At 43.8% G+C, this 20,891-nt stretch overlaps 1 long non-coding RNA gene across 1 annotated transcript in view; it reads right to left on the bottom strand.

Annotated features, from left to right (window-relative positions):
• Nucleotides 1-2,782: 2,782 nt before the first annotated feature.
• The window catches only part of LOC121674407, a 100,528-nt gene continuing 82,419 nt past the window's right edge, over nucleotides 2,783-20,891 (bottom strand). The window contains exon 7 of the long non-coding RNA XR_006019610.1: nucleotides 2,783-20,869. This is a non-coding gene — a long non-coding RNA (uncharacterized LOC121674407). The remainder of the gene's footprint in view (nucleotides 20,870-20,891) is intronic.

The following is a 20,891-nucleotide window of genomic DNA, read 5'->3' as shown; positions in this document are numbered from 1 at the left end:
ATCTTAAATCTTCCAGGACACTTGAGAAATACCTCTTATATAGTGTTCTTCATTGATAACTCTCAAAGCATTTCATGCTGATCAGAATAAGGGCTAACCAGATATGGGTTCATTAAAAAAAATCCAGGGTTTTTCTGTTCTGAAGTAGGAGCAAATCCAGCCTTTCAAAAATGCTAATAAAAACCAGGAGACTGTTAGCACACCATATGTTAAGCACATCCAAGCTGAGGGGGATTTGCCTTCAAGCCCAGAGTAGGTCTTGCATTTAAATGTGCCCTAACTACTGTGTTGCTTGCAGTCATTTTGCTCCTGTGGTGGGAGATGTTCACACTGAGAGGGAGGAGCCAGGCTCCATGGGTTTGTGACTGAGCAGTTGGCTGGAAAGATATAAACAGCACTTCCAAAGCCCCCTCTTGGTCCATGCAGGCTTGGTTTGGGCCTGCCATCTTCTGCAAGAGGATGTGCTGCCCCTTCATCTGTTCCACTGATGTGGTGGAGGTCAGAAGCTCTTCACCTATTTCTCCTTTGTGAATTACAACTTGTACCAACTCCCTGTCGCCTTACATGGAGCACTAAGAAGCTGTTTTCCGTTTACTCCTCCACGGCTGAGGCGGAACACTCTCTCTGATGAAATGGGACATCTCCCCCCAAACCAGAGAAACTTCCCTGCCACATGGAAATTGTCAGGACAGATATATTCCTAGGAAAGACTTGTTTTGTCACATCACAGTTTTACAGCCAGAAAAATTATTTTACTGACCTGCCAACCCCCAAGTCAGCATTGTAGCATCATCTTCTCTGGGAGAAAAGACAAGATATCATAAGCATGAAACCTGTGCCAGAGCTGGCTTTAAGACATAAGCTTCCAGTGTTCTGCACATTCAGCACATTGCCTTAGACTTGGCTGTGGAGAACAATTGCAGTACTAACAGCAGTGAGTGTTTTCAGATCCAATGCTGTGAGTCTGGATGACTACATGAATTTAAGTATCAGGAGGCTGCAATTACAACAGGGTAACCCAGTCAAAATTTGGTTAGCATTGTGTGGAGTAATTTTGTGTCTCTGCAGGATGTGGCCAAATCACATGCAGGAGTTGTGTTTAGATAAAGTAATACTTTTGTAGGCAAAGCAAATATTAGAAAGTGAGAGGGATCCAGCGTAACGGGATCGCTTTGTCCTGAGCCTGCTCCTGCTGAGGCTTGGGAGAGGGTCAGCTTCCCCACACTGAGCCACTCCTACACCAGCTCAGTTTAAATCTCCTGGGGACAGCAAGAAGCTATTGTCCAGCTGGAAGAATCTAGTGGGCCACCTATCTTCTTCCAAGAAAATGGCTTTTACAGCTTACCTATGGTGTCAGGAGCTGAAGGAAATTAGGTAGGACTTCCCTAAGCTTTCATGCCTTTTATGATGTTTGTACTCTTTGGTGAGGAAGTCACCTTCTTCCCAAAACACTGCCTCTGGCAGCACTCCAGAGGGCACAGGGAGCCAATGCTCTGGGACACCTGTTCAGAAGGACATGTGCATCCTTGCCCAGCTGAGAGAGGAGGGTGGTGGATCCAAAGGGAGAAATCTCTGCCTGAAGCACAGTGCAACCAGCAGGAGGAAGACTGTGGCTGTAATGCAAAGGGCACCTGAGGCTCCTCTCCCACTTTTAGTCAGGCCGGAGCAGAGAGGTGACCATGGCATACTGGTGGCAGGCAGGGGGCAGCTGCAATGCCCTGGTGCTGTGTGCCCCCCAAGAGATCCAGCAGCTCAGAGAGGTGAGGAGCCGGCCAGAGCGGCTGCCTGGGCTGTCCTCAGCCACCTGGGAAAACCTTGAGGCTGTAGCAGGGACAGCAGGGACTCCCTGAAGAGCAAGGAGTAAGATCTGCCTATCCCTAAACCACTGTGGCTTAAGAATATGCTCTCTGCATCCCTACACCACCAAAGGGCTGTCACCAAAACAGGTTCACATGGCTGGCTGCAGGAAATAAATCTGGGGAGACAAGAGCAAGGAGCACCTTGAATAAGAACTCTCAGGATTTCCCCTCAACCTGTGGGAGCATTTCACTTTCCAGTAAGCAGCACTATAAATTTCACCTAGTGGTAGAAGTAAAGATGTTTTATGGTTGTCCAGATTGAGCTGTGATTGACTTAAAGTCTAACAAATCATTCCTTTAACGTCTCACAAATCAATCTCCTCCCACCGTCCCGTTAACCACGCTACACAGGGTGCCAGCTTTTCCTTTAAGATAACGGGGGAGGGAAGGAACAGCAGTCACCAGCACCTAATGAATGAATGAATTTTGAGCCATCCAATAATTTCCCTCTGCTTGGCTATAAGAACAGGAGGAAAAAAAGCAGAGCAGAAATCCTCTGGCGAGAAGCAGTCTGAGCTCCTGAGTGCCACATCACACCTGTGCTGTCAGGAGCAGACAATCCCTGGGAAGCTCTGAAGCAGCTGCTTCCTCAGTAAGGTGTGGGGTGCTGAGGGAAGGATGAGGAGTCAGCAGGAACCTTGCCACAAAGGCTTTTTGTTGAAAGATGCTACACAGCACTGCACATTGTGGTGGAGGGGACAAGGTGGAGTATTTTCAGTGGGAGATGGTGCATTTGTACAAATCAGAATGCATGCTATTTTCTCTGTTGGAATATTGTCCTTGTCCTTTATTACATTAAAGGGGAACATCTTTGTCTCATGGTGATTTGGGTGCAATATGACATTGCCTAATGTAAAGGGGGACTGTAATATCAAGGAGACAACCGTGAAATAACACATTACACACTGAATTGAACAGCAGGCTCATTTACATTCCTTTAATTTGGAAATATGAACATTCAGAAAATCTCTTCTCCGCTTGCATTCCCTTATTTGGGAAACATGTAAATTACATTTATGATAATTTAGTATTTAACCGGTACAAGCATTGCGAATTCCAGAAGCAAACATTTTAAAATAGGCAGGAGCTGTGCCAGCCTCCTTTGGAAATGCGTGTGGTAAAAGCCACCTCTGCGGATGACTTTGAACACAGCATCTCCAGCTTCTGGACCTGCACTTGCAAACGCTTGGAAAGCAGATGGGACAGCAATGGTGAGGCTTGCTGGGCTGGACCTTTTGTCCCAATCATAGTCTAGCCTTATCACATATGGCAGATGGATTTAATTAATAAAGCTCTTCTGTTGTGTGTGGAGGCATTTTTTTACAGCCCGTGAGATCTCAGAATTGCAAATGAAAATGACAGCAGAGGAGCTTTTAGATCAGCCGTGCTCAGATGATGCTGAGAGGCCTCTTCTACGGCAATCCCTCTGCTACATTTTCCAGTCTCGCCTTGGAAACCTTCTACCAATAGTGACTCATGTTCAGCTGCTCATCAGCCAGCTTATTCTATTGCGTGCCTAATAGCCCTTATTACGAAGTCATTTCTCTTGTATCTAAATGGGATTGTTCCACTTTTAATTCGAGACCCTTCTACCACCTCTGCTGCAGGGAAGGTCCATCCTGACAGCACACAAATACAAGCACTTGTCCCAGGACTACCTGGGGCTCCCTCCTGCCCTGTGCTTTCTTTCACACCTCCCACCTGCAGTTCCCTTCACCATTCCTGCTTCCCATTCTTAGGTACTCTGTCACTTTTCACTGACCTTTCTCAAAGTGAGGCTTAAAAACTTGTGCTGTGCTTTAGCCTTACCCAGACTGCATAATGCTGCACCCATCAGTCCCTTTTTGTCACATGGCAGATTTCTCTTTTAACTGGCTGGGACAGTGATTGCTTCCCTCACAATGGCAACTCTTTTCATTACCTGCTATAACCCCAAGGTATTTTCCTATATTAATGTTTTCTAAATATTTGTGTTGATTATTGTTATTTCCCTCCAGGTGCAACACTGTCACATTCATCAGTATTAAGTAAATTTTATTTTGTTGAGATCTTCCCATGGCTCAGAATATGCCAGGTAATTCTGCAGTAGGGATTTGCTATCCCTTTTCACCTATTCATTCCATATTTTATTGCTTTCAGTGCTAGTAAGGTTAAATACAGCATTGCCTCTTTTAAATCAAACGACCTGAGTACAGAGGGGAATAAAAATATTTGGATAAATAATTGGAAGCTGAAATAGGATTTTTTAAAAAACAAGAAAATACACTCTTTTCTCATAAAAGATAACCATTGGGTTTTAAATTTTTTCCCCTTGCCCAAACCTGAAAAAAAAGGTAGAAGATGAAGAACAACAAAAAAACCACAAACCCCTAATACTTTCTTTAAAAAAAATGTTGAAAATGTTATCCAGACCTAAACTTTTATGTTAACATTTTCATTTGAGCTATGCATCCATTGGGAGCAAAGATGTTCTGAGTAATTCTGACAGAGGCTGTGAGAAGGCAATACGTGCTTTTTTTCCTGCCTGTTTCACAGAAGGGACAGCACAGAAATCATTGCTCTGAATAACAGTTTGTCCCCTTTCAGGAGAGCTCTGGAATGTTTGCCTTTGCAGTTAATCAGGAGCCATGGCTCAATGGGCTCCATGTGTCTTTGCTGTGTGGAGCAGGGTCTGAAGCAAGAACATGCTGCAGAACCTCAGCCAACAGCAGTCCCTTGAGCAAAACTTTATTCAAACAAAGAAGATCACCATAACAAAAAAAAACCAAAGCCACCCAAAATGTCTGAAACCCAGAAGTGTTCACATACTCATTTCTTGACATTGTCCATAGCCTTTTATATATTCGTGAGCAATTTCCTACAGAAACTTGCATAGATCAAGGAGAAAGGACAAGTTGGAGGGAATCCCATGTATAATAAGAAAGGCACAGCTAAACAGAAGTGTAGTTAATGACAAAATACATCTTTTCCCAGAGACCCAAGTCAATGGACTGAGCTCAGATGAGCAAATGAGAGTCTCACCCCCTTTCCTCAGGAATATGCACTTTACAAATCAGCTCTTATGCACTGTGCACTGAAGCCCTGTCAGAACAAGTACCTGCTATTGCATGAAGGCGTAAGAAGTTCTGGGCATGTGTTGTCCATGAGGGGCTGCTGGTGCTTCTGAAAATGGCATCATGTTATGTCTGCTGTTTGGCACTAAAATAACCCTGATTCTTTTAATGGTGAAACAAGGAGAGCACCATCTGACATGGCCTGTGAATGGCTGACTCCCAGATGTCATTACCTGCTTGTGGCCAATGCTTTAAAGTTTCATCAACCTTCTTAGTAAATCTCCCTTGTACCTGTGTTGCTTATTCCCATCAGGTCTGAGGAACACTGGTTTAGGTTATCCCTAAAGCAAAGAAGGGTACAGGAGGGGTGCCCAATCAGAATTCCTTGATTACCTAGATTTGCTCTGACAGATTCATTTTCAGTAATTGTGCCTGCACACCTGATTTAGGGCTCCTCAGCAGACAGCAGTGGAAGCTGATTTCTTTGAAGGTAAATACCCAGCAGCCAAGACTGTAACAGACATTACAGATGGGACCCGTAATTCTCTTAACTCTGTCTCAAAACCCCTCTTTTCTATACATTTCACCTCAATATTCTCCTGGGCAATCACTAGCCCTGCTAAATTTGTGGCTCTCATTTAATTCCCTGACATGTTCTTTTTTAAGGCTTTATTTTCAGCTATTGAAGTACAAGAAGTTGCCTGGAGCCTTGCTTTCCAGAAAAGCAACAACAGACTTCACTCTTGGTAACTAAAATGGAATGATTTCCATCTTGGTGTGAACATCTCTGAGGGTTTTCTGAGCCCACCTGCACTTTTCCACAACGGTCTGTGTTTCCAATGGCTGCAAATCTTTTCCTGCTCTGCCAGTGGAGGGCACAGCACCCAGACCAAGCCCTGTCCATAAAGTAACTTACTTCGAGACTAATGTCTTGGAATTAGGAAAAGTGAACACATCCCCTCCGCCCTAGGGTTTCTTAATTTATCTTATATCAGGAGCTCCCCTGGGCAGGGGCATCAAGCTGCAGGGAGCCAGGGTCAGGGACAGCCCCAGCAGGAGTCACCCAGCAGACAGCAGTGCATCCCCTTTGGAAAGGGGCCCATGGTCATTCAGGCTGTGGTCACACAGCCATGGTCACATGGCTGTGACATCGCTCGGGTTGAGAGGCAAGCGCTGCCTATGGCGCCTCGCTGAGGCAGAATGGAGATGCACATAAAGGTGCCATGCACAGGTAGTCGTTCTTTTCATGGATTGCATCAGAAATGTTACCGAAATCACGACAAATTATGTCTGCTGTGTAATCTTTCTTCCTTTACCTAGTCTATAATTACAGCACCTACAAACAAAAAAACCCCCACCAAACTGTATTGGATTTTTCTGTCATGATCTGTGTTTAGGGTTTGGCAGGATTCAATTTTAATTTCAACTTCAGTGATAACACTCTATTAGCTGTGTTTTTTATTTACGGTTACACACTGCTCATTTATACAGATATAAATATTTTTCTACTTGTATTCAGGAAAGTGCTACTATCATTGGTTGAAAGAAAAGCAGCTTCTCTCTTTTGAGTAGCTGCAGTGATTTCAAAGAGATGGGGTCTACAAATTCATCTACCATCAAAAATTTAGCCCTAATCTATACAGAAAAGAAATGACAAATACATTACAAAACCCTTCCTGACAGAGCCTGTCCATGCTCTATTTTCTAAGAATATCGCACAAGGTGATAACATGAATCACAAATAACATTCAACATGAGTTTGAGCAAGCTAAAAAATGCTCTTTTTTCTTTGGAGGAGGTAGAAATAAATTTTGTTATTAAAAACAGAGATGAGCTGAGAAAAAAAAAATATTGTTTTAAGTATTTTGTGCATTTAGATAACCCAAGAAGATCCCATATGGAATATGAGCAAGTGTTAACAGAAAGATCATTAATCAAGTACTACGCCTACTGGAAACAAATCCCACAACAGCTTAGGGAAAAAGCAGACAAAAAGTTATCCTGTGGTTAGATAAGTAAATGGATGTCAGTATGGGATCATGAAGGCAGAGAGGAAGCAGCATGAGACTGTGAGAAGCTAAGGGTTAGGCATTTCATCATCTGACTCTCCAGTACCCCAGGAGTCCTGTACCAATCAACTGATATACAACCAGTGGAAAAAGTTTCCTGAATCGAGGCTGCTTGCTAGAGAGCGTGACAGTGCCCTCCAGGAGGAAACCTCTGCTTTATCCAGGAGAATTGATCCCCAAGACTGCAGTGTGACCTGTGTGGGCACACACATGAGATTTCCTCTGACTCCAGTCAAGATGAAGGAAGGCTGTGGGATGGTGGGCACGTCGTCTGCATTGTCCCACCCAGAGTGGCTGCCTCCTATCCAAGGTATCCAGGCAGGAAGCTCCTCCCCACCTTCTTCCCCCCAAGGGGCAGGGCAAGTCCAAAGCAGTGTTGCTGGGAACTCCAGTGGTTGCTCAGTAATGCTGAAAGCTGAGAAACATTATGCCAAAATTTTCATGCACAAAGGGAAAGGCTTAATTTTGAAAGAATTCATCATGGCGTGGAATAATTGGTCCCTACACACAGGAAAGATGGGAGTTCTTGATTCAGGGCTGCAGAGTGGGGGAATGGGAGATGACTGCTACCATCTTGATGCTGGTATTTTTTGCTGAGTGATTTGACAGAGCAAACCAAAACAAGCCAAGGCTGTAACTGTTTTCTCTCCTCACCTTAATAATCCTTAGAGCTTTGAAGAAATTACCACTAAGCATTTTGCACAAAGTATTTGTGGAACAGACCTTAAGAATTATTGTTAGTAAGAAAATAACAGATATTAATGAGCATCTTCCCCCAGCTAGTGTACCAGTGGAGAATTTGCGAGTCCTAATGTGCACTAAATTTGAAAAGTAAGATTTTAATTCCATCCTGAAGGGTATTTAAATCTGAAAGAAAATGATCAGCTAACTAACTAGGGAATCTGAAGAACAATTGTCAGAGCTGAAACGTCCTTACTTCCCCCCACAAAAGCAACCAAGTCCATCAGTCTCAAAGTTTTTATTCAATACTGCACTGCCAGGAAATGTTTTCAAATTCAGATGAAGGGAACAAAAATAATAAGAATTTTAAATATATCATTAAAAGCTTTATGTAGCAAATAACACAGACGTTAGGTCACCAGGACCGTAGAGTCCTTGACTGATGCCAGAGATGCGGCCGTGCAGCAGTACGAGAGAGAGGAGTGCCCCAGGACTTGTGTAACAAGATGTTCTATTTTTCCACATGCAATGAACAGCTCTATACAAAGTCAGAGGAGAAAGCAATGCTCCAAAGCCTCCTCACTTTACAGGTTGGGCAGAGATGCTTTTGTGATGAAGTTTAGTTCTTGATAGGTCCAAATTCATAGCATTTTTTGGTCTACCCTGAAATTTGATGCAGGTCACAGAGGGAGGGAGGCTGAAGTTGTGGACTGAGGGAAGCAGACAGGATGCACCAGTTTCCGGAGATGGCTCTCCTGATAACAGGTGCTCTTTTAGCTATGTGTGCACGCATGAATAAGTACAGATGTGTGTGAAGACTGGGGGAAGCAAACCATGGCTTCTGAACAAGCTCAGTCTCTCAGCACATACTCTGCTGTGTCTTGACACCAGTTCACCTTTGTCAAGGTGAACACAATACTGGCAGCAAACCTCAGGAAGCATCTGTTTGCCTTGGTAGGTAAATGAGTAGCAGCTGGGAAAAAACAGAGTTCATGTGGGGACAGAGGCATTGAAGGGCTTTCTCAGCTATTGATTTTTGCATGTTCTCAAGGGAGCACAATAGGGAAACAGATTTTGTGTCAGGCCTGGTTACCCAGAAATTTCTATATTTTGCCATCCAGCCCAATTTACAGATTGATTGAACCTGGTTAACACTGCTTAATAACCATCACAAATTATCATTGAAGCAAATTATTAAATGCTTTAGAAAAATCTGTTCTAAATCCTTGCTAAAGGATTTGTGTATCTTAAGTTGCTACACAAAACATTTTGTGTGAATCACAGAGTATCCTTAGCTGGAAAGGACCCCCTAGGATTATCAAATCCAACTCCTGGCCCTGCACAGGACATCCCAAGGATAACACCATGTGCTCAAGAGCATCATCCAAACGCTTCTTGAACTCTGTCAGGTTGGTGCTGTGACCACTCCCCTGGGGAGCCTGTACCAGTGCCCAACCACCCTCTGGGTGAAGAACCTTCTTCCTGATATCCACCCTAAACCTCCCCTGACACAGCTTCAGGCCATTCCCTCGGGTCCTGTCACAGGTCAGCGCAGAGAAGAGATCAGTGCCTGCCCCTCCTGTTCACCTCACAAGGAAGTTGAAACTGCAATGAGGTCTCCCCTCAGTCTTCCCCAGGCTGAACAGACCAAGTGACCTCAACCTCTCCTCATTCAGCTTCCCCTCCCGGCCCTTTACCATCTTCACTGCCCTCCTTTGGATGCTCTCTAATACTTTAATGTCTTTCTCATATTGTGGCACCCAAAACCGCACACAGAATTCAGTGTGAGGCTGCCCCGGTGCAGAGCAGAGCGGGACAATCCCCTCCCTTGCCCAGCTGCTGATGCTGTGCCTGATGCCCCCCAGGACACACTTGGCCCTCCTGGCTGCCAGGGCACTGCTGACTCATGGTCAACTTTCCACTGACCAGGACTCCCAGGTCCCTGTCCATGGCACTGGTACCAGTCTGTATGTTCATCTGGGGTTGCTCCATCCCAGGTGCAGAATCCAGCACTGACTTTTGTTGAACTTCATACAGATGGTGATTGCCCAGCTCTCTGATATGTTGAGGTCTCTCTGCAGGGCCTCCCTGCCTCTGAGGTACTCAACAGCTCCTCTCAATTTACTTTCATCAGCAAACATGTTTGTTATGCCTCCAAGTCCTGTATCCAAGTTTATGGAGATGTTGAAGAGACATGTTGAAGAGAATACTGAGCTCTATCACAGGAGAAAACCAGTGGTGACTATCAGCTGGGATGGCAATTGCCCACCCACATGGCCCAGCTATCCCTTTCTACAGGTGGGTATTGCATATCAACAGGGTGTTGGGGTTGTTCTTGTCCAGTTTCCCACTCTGCCCTCTGCACAGACAGACCTCAGGCATCCTGAGCAATTCAGGTACTGGGTGGACAGAGGACACAGATCACAGCATCTCTTCCCCCGTACCCCACAGGCTTTTTTGCTCCTGTCCAACCTCATCCTGCTCATAAAGGCATTGCAGTTACTATAATTTTGCAAGAACACCCAAGATATTAAGATGTAGTTCCAACTCCCTGTATTCCTTGGATTCCTTATATCTGTCCTTGCACCACGTGTGTGCTCACTCCCCTGCTGACACTTCTGAACCAAAGGTCCCCTCAAAATACTTCATACGGAGGTGGGGTGTGCAGGATGGCATCTAGTAGCCATTTGCACACAACTCTTTGAGAAATATCTGCACCAAGGGCCAACTCAAAACACAGCTCTGCCTTTCCATGCATCCCTCTCCCTCAGCTGCTCACTCAGCTCTAATCATTAGGACCCAATTGCTTCAGCAAAGGTGAATGCATTGACAGGGTCTTTTGCATCCTGTTCATGAATCCTTGTTCCTGTCACACGATAACCATAACTACTGCTTTTCTAGACCTTTGGCTGATGGTCTCAGCAGAAGAAAAAAATAAAAAGAACCAGCAGGAAAGGGAGGGTGCAAAATCAGACATCTTGGAAATAAAAACAACCTCTTGCCTCTTGCTATTAAAGTTGTTCCCTTTAGGTCAGAGCCCATATGCACGCACATGTGCACACATTGCTTCCTCTACTCCACAGTGCCTGTGGTAGTTTGTCTAGTTTTAAATTGGCCAAAGTAGATGAAGGGTGGCAGAAGGTTATTTTTAATCTGTTAATGTGTTATGGGAGACTGTTGCAGCAAGGAACTGTAGAAGATGGGGGAAGGCAGAGGGAAAATGTGAAATAAGTTTGTTTGAACTAAGGGAGCACATGATGTGAGAATTTCAAAGCTGCTTGTACCAGACTTTCATACTAGCAAAAAAAGAACATATTTTTCCCCCTTTTCTTACTCCCTGAGAGGACATGTCCCTATGTAGAACATGGGAGTCTTTGCTTGACTGAGTCTGTGGTAAAGGGATAAAGGACCACCTCACAACTGGACTTTTCCAGAAAGCTCCTGGCTGGTTACATAGCTCAGCATAACAAGAAATGTCACCACTAATACACCCAGGAGCTCTGGATTTTGCACCACACTGTTAGCCTGCCTGACCCTGGGAGATGGTGGGACCTGACCAGACAGGCAATCAAAGGACATCCTTTTCCCTGAGCAGCTGTCAGGTCCCTGCTATTCCCACTCCTTCCCCTATGAAATATCAATTTATTCCTGCTTCTCATGCTTATTCTGTGTTTTTCTCCCTTTTTTCCTTCACTTTATATAAGAGAATTCTTAGCAATTTCAGACAGGTCCAGCTGTGGTTAATTTGTCATGGAGAAAATAATATCAAATGGAGCAGTGCTGAGGAAACAAACAGCCCAGTGCAAAGCCTGCCCCTAATTGATTGATGAAAAGAAAATTAGGGTTGCCTCCAGAAACAATTTCCATAGCAATGGGAATAGAAAGGAAGCTGTGCTGCAGATTGTGGGTGACCTGCTGTGGCTCTTTGGCCTCTGAATTGTGCCGGCCAGTGTGCCTGGAGCTCCCACCCACAGCCAGTGTGCATGCACCAGGCTAGCATGGGACCACGCTGCCACTGATGGACCCCCAGGGCATGGCACAGCACAGGCTGTGTCCGTGGCCAAGCCCAGTCTGGGGGCTGTGAGCACAATGCCATACTGAGAGATGGAATTGAGCTGCCTCCTCCCACTCGGCTCAAAAGAAACAGATGCCATGTTTTGTGGGCTTTTCTCTTCCCTTTGTATTTCTTTCAGGAAAAAAAAGATTCTGCCTCAGCTTGAGTACTGATTGCTACCACTTCAAAAGGACTGACTTTCTTTTATTTTCCCTGTAACAAAATCATCCAGGAGACTTCCCAGCAGGAGTTTTTCCCCTTCAGAAAAAGTTCTGCATGTGCCCATGGCAACTGGGGCACAGTGGCAATTATTGGGACCATGTTCTTCATTTCTGATGGTTAAGGTGGCTTGCATTAAAATTGACTAATGATATGGGGGATATCTTTTATTTGCTTAACTGGAGATATCTTAAGGAAGGCCCAGTTTCAGGGAAGGAAGTTCACTGCAGGAGTCTCAGGGTGGGGAAACACAGTCGCCCACATTGCCAGCTGCTTTTGAAAACCTTGGTCATGCAAGATTGTGTGTGCCTTTTGTTTGTCAGGCAGGCCACAAAAAGCAAAATCAAGTTCCTGGCAGCTAAATCATGAACAAATGTTACTCTTAATTTGGTGTAGTGCAAAATTAACAGTTTGCAAATTTTAATAGACCTTGGAGAAAAAACAGCTCAAAGAGAAAAACAAAAAACCAACCCTAATTCTGGACTTGGAGCTTTAAAAAATAAATTAATCCATTTTCATAGTTGTCCATTGGGCACACCTCTCGTAAGTCTTACATTTACCCATGCATAATTCCTGCTCTGTAATGGCTCAGTCTGAGGGGAATTCGGCACCTAGATAGGAGGAGCCATTTCTCACAGCACAGGTGCTACCACTGGCTTCACTTCTATGTTTTAAAGCCATGTCCCCTTCAAAGCCAGAATGCACACTGCTGCATTTGGCAACGTTTTGATTGCTGGTTATGACCATGACAGCATCAGAAGAAAGGCAAGGCCAATGTGATTTTCCCTGTGCTGCCTTTGTAGGGCTCACCTTTTTCAACAGCCATTCCTGAAATAAATGGAAAGGCTGTCACTAAACAGCCTCTCTCCTAATGAGCATCCTCTTCGTTATTGTCATCAGTGCCTGCAGTCTGGAGAACATGTAGGAGAAACTGTCTGAAAGGAAACAACCTGAAGACAGAGAGAGAAACAAAGCTCTTTCCCAACATAAACGATTCTACATTTCTACTATTCTATGATTCTATGACATATAATGCACCAAGTGACCTGAAGATGGATTTCTCTCGAAGCAACATGACATATTCTTATCTGCCTGAATTTATAGAAATAAATTTTACTGCACTGCTTTTTGGGCAGACAAAAGTTAGCAGGCTCAGAGGAGCATCCATATTTCAGTAATTTGTAAAAATTTTAAAAGTCATTGTATCAAAGACATGACTTAAGGTGCAACAGAGGGAAAAGGAGCAAGTGGAAACAGGCCAGTGCTGAGAATGAAGTTGTGCATTGGCAAAAATTTCTACTATTTTGCTAAATACCCTTTCAATAGCATCGTCTTTCTGAGGAAAACTGGAGGTTTCTATCGAAAAGCTATTGAAGTAATGTTATGTTTGGAGCATTTTCTGATATTTAGCTTTCTAGTCTTGTAATTAAAATTTAGGAAGAACATGCTCTGTTGTTGTTGCTGCTGTCAATTTTTAGTAAGAAATCTCTCCTTCCCTACCTTCACTAGGGAATGAAAAGCTTGCACTTGATGCAGAGCTAGAGCAAAAGACAAACAAGGAGAATGACAAAATTAGACAAGTCAAAGCACCATGATTTTTTTTCTTCTTCTTCTACTCTTTGGTACTTTCTCTTTTTAGTTTTTTGTCACTTTTTTTCTACTTGTCAGGACTCTTGTTTTAGACTATCAGCTTTTTCCACAGGGATTGCTATTGAGTTTTCACACAGGTTAGCATGTTGTGGTCTTGACTGGCAAAGGGTTAAGGGTTACAGCATATGCCAGTCACTGCAGACAGACAGCTAGGTGGAAAGGTCATCTGAACAGCCCTTTGCTATAGTAAACACTAGAGGAACCCAAACAAGAAGGTTGAAGTATTCAATTTAAAAAAAAAAAAAGAGAGTAGAGCCCTTGTTCTTAGGTGAACAACCAGCAGAAAACCATCACAACCAGAGCACTCCTGCTGTTTGAGCATTTGTCAGTCCCTGGAGACTGTTGTTGCTGAAGGCTGGTAGTTTTGCTATGTGCTGTGTTTAGCTCCAGCTTACAGTCTTACATGCCATCAGCCCCAAGGCAAGACTACATATTTGCTAGCTGTACTTGAACCATCCTCCTCAGCTTAAACTTAAGCACTTGCTTTATGACCTTACTAGGTCTGAGTTGGCAAGGCCCTGGTGCTTGTTCACATGTATTTACAGGGGAAGCTTGATGCTCAGAAGGAAGTGGCAGGAAACAATTGTTTCTGGAGAAAACAATCAGGACCGATAGGGTAAGGACAGACATGGCATTGTCAGCAAGAGACGGGAGCTGATACCACTAGGGTGGTGTTTTAAATACACTCTTACACGGTTTATTTGCAAAGAACGAACATAATGCTCCTAGAGATGAAGAACTCCACCTGCTCTAGAGATGTAGCTATAGCAACCTCCACATGATTACATTGCTAATCTGCAGGTGTTGAAGAGGCATAGATAGATGCTGTTGAGTAATTCAGCTTCAAATAGACACTTTGATCTGCATAACAGCTTGCATTCATGTCCCAAATATGGATCATTTCCAGTTCTGCAATTCTTCCTTATAAAAGCAACATTCCTATCCTTTCTTTTGTAAGAGAAGTCTTAAAACTTGCCCATGTTATCTAACGAGATAATCAGCCCCCTTACTTTAGGGTGGGGCAGGAGCAAGGGGAAAAGAAACCTTTTCACTGCCTAAAATGCCCAAATTCTTTGTTGCATGTTTTGTCTGAGTGACTCTCCAATGGGAACAAAACTGAACAAAAGACAAAACTTGTTCTACTTTCCTGTATACAAGATGAGCTGATGAATTAATTCCATCTTCGCATTAAAGACGGTCTATTCCACTGCAGACTCTGGCAGCAGTGTCTGAACATGTACCAGATCAGGTCATGCTTCATTAGCAGCCATAACACTGTTAAGAACATCAAGCTAAAGTCTGTCCTGCTTTACTCTCCACAAGGTGCCACTGAACTTGGTGGGTTGCCTGGGATGGAAGTCAAGGCAGAATATGGCTCACCATCAAACAGCTCCAAAGGAACCTGGACCTTTGATAGGCCAAATCTGCAATTCACTGATTCAATAAAAGAAAGGAATTAAAGAGCTCCAAGAGAAAAATGACCCTTCATTGTATTCCCCACCAATCTGCCAGAGCACTCCTTTGAAAGGCTAGTTCAGCCACACGCCCATCATTTCATGAAAGCTGGTTAAGGGCATTTGATGAAGCCTCTAAAGTCTATATCACATGCCCCTTTCCTTCTTTTCCTTTTTTATTTTTTTGTCAACTGAACATCCCACAGCCCAGTTGTTGCCCTCACTTCCTGAAGCACCTACCCTGCTCTGCTTCCTGCCCCCATTTCATTTTTGGCTTCACAGGTTTCTGCACAATCACCTTATTTATTTACCTGAATGACTCTTCTGTGTTAAAGAACAAATTAAAACAGAAAAGCCATTTGAGATTCACTGGTCAATGTTGAAATCTTGCCTTTCATATGAAGACCATGCATGTGACAGTGGACCATGGCACAAGACCTGACTCTTCTGTCCATGGGAGCCTTTCTCATCTCTTGCCTAGGACACAGATCTTTTGGAAAATTGTTGATAAATTCAGACTCTCTTCATTCCTTCCCACAGCTCCCACTGCCTTTCTTCTGCCTTTACTCCTGCCTCACTGACTCCATGTCCCTATCTCTGTGTCCTGCACTTTGTTACAGCCCCGGCCCTCTGGCATCCGCTGCCCTGGCCACCTGGGCCAGCAGGAGCCTGCCACCAGGAGCCACCAGGCTCCTCCACCTTCCACTCTGGAAGATGTTTCAGACTCTGTCCCTGGCTCCTGCGGCTTTTCCTCAGTGCCACCCATCACTGTGTGACCCTGGCAGTGGGGGTTACTCACCCCTTGCAGGGTTAGGGGACAGCCGGAGAGGGGAATCACAGACTCCATCTTGGATGGAAGGAAGCTGCACATTGGCTTTTGTCGTGCTGGTCCTGGGTCTCCTGCACGCTCAAGCCTTGTGCACTGAAGAGATTGGTCCTGCCTGGTTATGCTCTAGTAACCACACTTCCACCTCTGGGGGCCAGGCTGAAATCACAAACTCCCTCTCAGTATGGCCATGTTAATTATACGCCTCTCTTCTCACTACTTATTAATTAAATTTTCCATTAATTTCTCCAATACTCTGCCTGATATTGATATCAAGTAAACTGGGCTATATTTACCTACATGGTTTCATTTATCTCTGAATTTTTACACAGTATGGACACTGAACTATGAGAATGTCCTCATTATTAAAAATATTAATATTAAAAAATTTACATAAGCTAAAGATACCCTTCATTGACTCTTGTGGGCCATTTTTGTGGACCTTCCAACTTAAAAAATGGGTTAGCCCTAGTGAAAATTGTTCAATATCTTTCTTAATTAGTAATATGTCAGAAAATACATTATTCCAAATAGCAGAAATAATTGTTGAACAGTTTGGGGGTTTTCTTCATTGTTATTAATGACTGGGCTGTCTTAGCTAGTAATGAGTCTATGGCATTGATAGTTTTTCTGCTGTTATTTATATGTTTTCAAGAAAATCCTTCTTCTTCAACAAAGTCTGACCAGCCATGAAGTTTTTTCCTGATGTCTTTAGTATCCTTTATCAATTTTCTACACCTCATAAACTCTTATTTATATGGATTTTTATCACCTCCCCCTTTTTGCCATATGTTGCATATTGCTTTTTAATTCATTATTCCTGCCTTCATTCTTCTGATGAAAGAGAATGTGCTTTTCACCAATATTATTCCACTCCTTTACTGTGAAGTAATGGCTTTTTGGCCATTTAATATGTGCTTCTACCTAACAATTTTTTACACTCAGTTTCACTTGTAACTTTTCCAGTTTAGGAAACTAGTGTCTTTAACTATTGAAGGTGTGTGACACTTGGAGTTACACAGCTCGCCAGGGCAGTGATGGCAGCCTGTTCTTCCTGCTTTGGCACAGTTTTCCTTGCTGAAGGAGGACACCAATCTGCACCAGGACTGGGGCTGCAAAGGACCTCCCCTCTCTGAACGACACTATTTTGGTTTCATAGGTGTGTGCAGTTTACAAAGCCATTCCCTGACACAGAGGCAGAGCAGGTTTGCTGCCTCTGATGTGCTGTTCCCACCCTCCCCAAACCAGCAGTGGTGGGGAATGTGCCACCTTCCCTCTTACAGCCTGCGCCCTGCCCAGGCAGGCTTTACCCAGCACTTTCAACATTGCCATCATACAGAGCTTCCCACCTCCTGAAAGGTGGTTTCAGGGGGCCACTTATATTGGATTTCTTCCCATCAGGGATTACTTTCATTTCCTCCTGCTTGTTTCCCAAACTTTTCTTATTTGTCTATAAATGCATGGAAAACAAGGACTCTGATGCCAGAGAAGATGGGAAGCATCTCTGGTCAAATAGGAACCCCTGACCCACAGAGACCCATGGGAATGGGAAGCTTGGAGGGAGAAAGAGGCTGGCTCAGAGGCCAGGACAGGGCTGAACTGAACACTCCTTTTTGATCCTCCACCTCGACTGCGAGACTTATCCTTCCTGCCGAATTGCTTTTGAGTTGTATTGCTTCCAGATGTGCAGAAGTGTTTTTAGTGAGCCCAAATAGCCTCTTAGTTATCTAGCTGAGAGGGAAATGTCATATATTGCTGGAGGAAAATCTTAATTTTCTCTCTGTATGTGCACGTTAGTCCATAGCAGAAATAGTTCCATCTACAAAAACATTATTTTGGGAATCAAAATCAGCACTATTTTTTGTTTGAATGTGCTATTTTTCACTTTGCTTGGCACTTCAAGAGCAAGGTCATGTGGCAAATCATTACACGAGCAATGTTTATCTCTGTTTGAAGAATTCTGTCAAGAATTGCTTTGAAAAATGTTTGGGTAGTGCCTTTTTTTTACTTGTCAACAGCTCCATTATTCAAAGCCAATTTATGCAAAATCATTTGTTGCACAGGTATTTTCATTTTAATTGTAGAAAGAAGCCTGGGGGGGGAGGGGGAGGGGAAGGAAAAATGCCAATATTTTTGAAGCAGGAATAGTCTTTTTTAAAATTTTAATGTTATATTGTGTCACGTGTACACCCATGGATTCTATCGGAAATTCAGGGAAATGTTGTTTAGAGATCACTTGGGCAGGGCCTGATTGGTGAAGCTGAGGCAGCATCAACCCAGGTCAGTCCAGCCTGTGCACTCACACACACCACAAGCACAAGCACACATCTCTGTCTCTGTGTGCATGCACATACACACCAAATGACAACTTTTATTGGCCTTCACTATTTTTAGTAGTCTTTAAAGCCTTACACAGGTTGCCGTATCTTAGACAGACAGCTTTTAACACCAGCTGGTTTGAGTCTGCTAAGTGTTTTATCTAGCAGATTAGATTACACACCCTAGGGAAGAGAGCCATTTAACCACGTTGTGCAGCAGGTAAAGTGCTTTGGGGTCTGTGTTGTGTCATTAAGACCAATATGAGGGAGCAGCAAGACTTATCTTAATCTTGCTGATTGCCTCAATTAACACGGTCCCTGTAGTGTCCTCCTTGATATCTAATCCCCACAGTTTCTTGTTCTGTGTCTTGCTTTGACACTGTTATCAGATCATTACTAAGGGTATAAAAGTACATATTAAGTCAGCGAGGATGTGGTAGTTATTTAGAGAAGTCATGTACTTAATTAGTATGGAAATCAAGCAAGGGACTACTAAGTCTTTCACATAAGGCAAGAAATGAACTAGATACGGGACCTAAAAATAAAATTTTTTAAATAAATAAATAAATAAATAAAAGGAAAAATATACATGAAAGAAGGGTAACTATAAGCAGAATTCAAAAGCTATGCCATTCATAACAACCTGTCTACTCCTGGCAATCACTTTCATCATTTGGAAATAACTCATACACAGCAACATGAGCAAGCAACAAAAAAAGAGGGGGTTTGTCCTCCCACATCTCACACATCCAAGATGTAGTGAAATTCTCTCTTACACTCATGGGACTTTTCCTTATTCCTGAGGGTAGCCTCTACTTCCAGAGCAGCCCTGAGTGCTTTTCTCAGTCATGCAAAGACAAATAAACAAGAAGATTCAGATCTAGCAAACTTGATGGAATGATAATCTGTATCTTTGCAGCCAATTCTGCAGATGATGCCTAGCATAAAGATTGCTGTGTTAAAGAAAAAAAAAGCCAACAACAACCCTAGCTGAGAATAAAAGTCAGTTTGGGAGGCTGACAACCTTGAACTGGCAATGAGTGCTGCTACCAGAAGCAATCACATGGCTGAAATTGCTTTCTGCTCTCTGATGTGCCATCTGATGCTCTGGACGGCTTTCAACAAGTGTCCCAGGGCCAGGATGCTGCGGTGAGTGTGTACAACCATCACAGCGAGAGCACCTGCAGGCCCTTGCCCAGGGCAGCAGGGAGGCAGGCAGCACTCCTGCTCCCTGTGGGCACCCTGCACTGAAACCTCATCTTGAGGATTATGTTCCCATCAGTATGAACTCTCTTTCCTCTGAAGGCTCAAAATGAGACCCCCCACTTAAGAGATTTTCCTTCTTTTTCCTTTTATCCCCATGCCATCTTACCCACAGTGTGCAATACATAGGCTCATGTTTTGGAGAAGAATGGTGGAGAGTGAAACGTTCATTTCATACCCTGCATATTTAATCATGTCAATCCCTAAATATTTTATCTGGATCAATCTTTTATATCAGTTCAGCACTCACTGGCTCACTGGGCAACTGCCACAAAAGAGCGCAGCAGAGGCTCTGATGGTGAACAACTGCTGCAAAGACTTTTTCCTCCCTTCTCTCCTCTGCCAAAATTTTAAGCAACCTACACCTGTTTCTGAGCCAGAAAGCCCACTCTGTCTTTTGTATTGCCTTTCCTAAGCGACTTCCTGACTGCATGTTACAGAGAGATGCCAGGGCAGGACCAAAAAGAAATATTTCTGGAAGAGCAACAGATCTCTGCTAGTGTAAGAATATCCCATCCTTGCTGCTCACAATGCAAACAATACGTCATTTGCATTTCTGTGGTTTAAATGTAAATGGTCTAAGATAAGTCATTGTCAGACTCCTGTAAATATTGATGACTGCTCCGGGACCTGGTTTGTAACCATTTCTTTCTCTTCTGTCACAGTCTGAGTATGACATATTAGCAGAGATGTGGATGGAGCTTCTGGGGGGGAAAAGAATAGTTTTGCTTAGTGGGTGACAGCAAAAGAAAAGTAGGAACTTAGGGAGGAAAATTTGCAGATGAATAATGAATTGAGCCAGGTTGGAGACTGGTGAATGTTAATTAGAAATCTGACATATCATCGGCCTCCCGCCTTAGTGCTCGCTGCGCTCAAAGGGACGCTCAGTACCAGCCGCACGCCCTTGTGTTCCCCTCCTCTTGGGGACTGTAATGCCTGTGAGGGAGCCTGTTGTGGGACCAGGTGACATGCAGCACCCAGGCTGGGGACAACACTACTGCTTTTCTCATGCAGATGAAAGGACAGAAGAAAGTGCCAGCAAAAATGATGGGAAAAGTTGACTCAGTGGCCACCCCACCTCCCTCCAGAGAATATCAGCAGGTCTGATGAATTGTATTCAATTTGTCTATTGTGAATAGATCCTGACACTTATTCCTTCTGCTTTTATTTTTTTTTCCTAATGACAGTTTCATATTCCTATCTGAGATGTCTTGGTGAAGTGCCTGAAGTTACAAAGGAGGGAGAGAGAACATCAATCTGCATCTGCTCTCTCCTGCAGAGAGTTGTCATCAGTCATCTTGTCTGGACTAGCAGGTGAGAGATAGTATGACCCAAAGGGCAGCCCTGGAACAAGGAGGCAGGTGAGGTTCTCCCAGACTGTGCTATGAGAAGGTCACATCCTTGGGCCTCAGTTTCTCCAACTCTAAAATGAGAAAAACACTTAT

This window comes from Corvus kubaryi, unplaced genomic scaffold (genome assembly GCF_017639235.1).
Source record: "Corvus kubaryi isolate FWS band 111438036 unplaced genomic scaffold, C.kubaryi_AGA036_p1.0 68, whole genome shotgun sequence".
Lineage (NCBI taxonomy): Eukaryota > Metazoa > Chordata > Aves > Passeriformes > Corvidae > Corvus > Corvus kubaryi.
Note: the sequence above shows the minus strand (reverse complement) of the source record. Positions and strands in the feature narration are given on the sequence as shown.